Genomic DNA, 1,107 nt, shown 5'->3' on the forward strand with positions numbered 1-1,107 from the left:
AGATAGCTTTGATTTCTTTGTCTGAAAACTGCCTATTCGTATCTTGTGACTTGTATTTGTATAAATTTGACTCAGTTCTCTATAAAACTGAGAAATGAGTCCTATGTGAAATTTCTTAAGTGGAACCTAGCCTATTCTTTCCCTCCTGTTCTCTTCTGTGCCCAGCTTGCTATCCATCTGCAGTGTCTTTCCAAGATGGATGTGCCTATGGATAACCAAGTCAACGTTCTGTCCAACCAACTGCATTTAATAATCTTGGGGACAGGGGAGCATTATATCCATTGAAGGTTTTGTTTTTGTTTTTAAGAGCAGTTAGCAAGTTTAATTTGGTGAAAGCGGAGAGCAGGTAGGCCAAAGAGACCATGTGGTGGGGTTGGAAGGAAGGATGTCGGTAACCCTGACAGTGTAGTTAGTTGCTTCAGGGGCGAGAAGATCATTTTCACACTGAGAAAGTTAGGGAATTCTTTGTGAAAAGGGGACTTTTGTTCTCAGCCGTTCAGCACCAACCGGATTAGCTCTTCATAGCTGATACAACCGCTGCTGTCCACATGCCCTGCCACCAACACTTCCACTTCTTCTTCAAGTCATCTTCTCACCCAGAGTGATGACTGTGCCGTTCCCTTCCGTATCAAACACCCGAAGCCCCTCTACGTAGTCTTCATATGCACCCTGGTCCTTATTCTTTGCTACGGTCTGCAGCATTGGCAGAAAGTGTTCGAAGTCCAGCACCTTCACATTCATCTCATCACCCTAAGACCTTGAGCACCTCAACATTAGTGGGGTTCTGGCCCAAGGTCCGCATCACGCCCCCACACTGGCTGTATAAGATCTTTCCATGCCCGGTGCGGTCAAACAGCTGGAAGGCCTCCTTGAACTCAGCAGTCTGATACTCCGTGACGTCACACATCTTGGCCGTGCAGCTACGTACCTGCTGCCGCCTCTGCTGCGGCGGCTGCTGCTTCTGCTGTATGTAATGGCTCCATCCATTGAGTTTTTCTTTTGTGAATAGTTAGTCTGAACTCTTTGGAGAGATTGTAGATCTTGATTACAAGGCTCCTTAGAATTTGGGGAAATGATGCAATCAGCATAAAGTCATTTCCAAACAGA

The 1,107-nt window shown here is 46.1% G+C and overlaps 1 pseudogene; it reads right to left on the reverse strand.

The window, feature by feature from the left end:
• Positions 1-488: 488 nt before the first annotated feature.
• On the reverse strand, positions 489-907 carry LOC122730775 (annotated as a pseudogene).
• Between the last annotated feature and the right edge of the window lie 200 nt (positions 908-1,107).

The sequence above is a fragment of the Dromiciops gliroides genome, chromosome 6 (genome assembly GCF_019393635.1).
Source record: "Dromiciops gliroides isolate mDroGli1 chromosome 6, mDroGli1.pri, whole genome shotgun sequence".
In the NCBI taxonomy this organism is placed as follows: domain Eukaryota; kingdom Metazoa; phylum Chordata; class Mammalia; order Microbiotheria; family Microbiotheriidae; genus Dromiciops; species Dromiciops gliroides.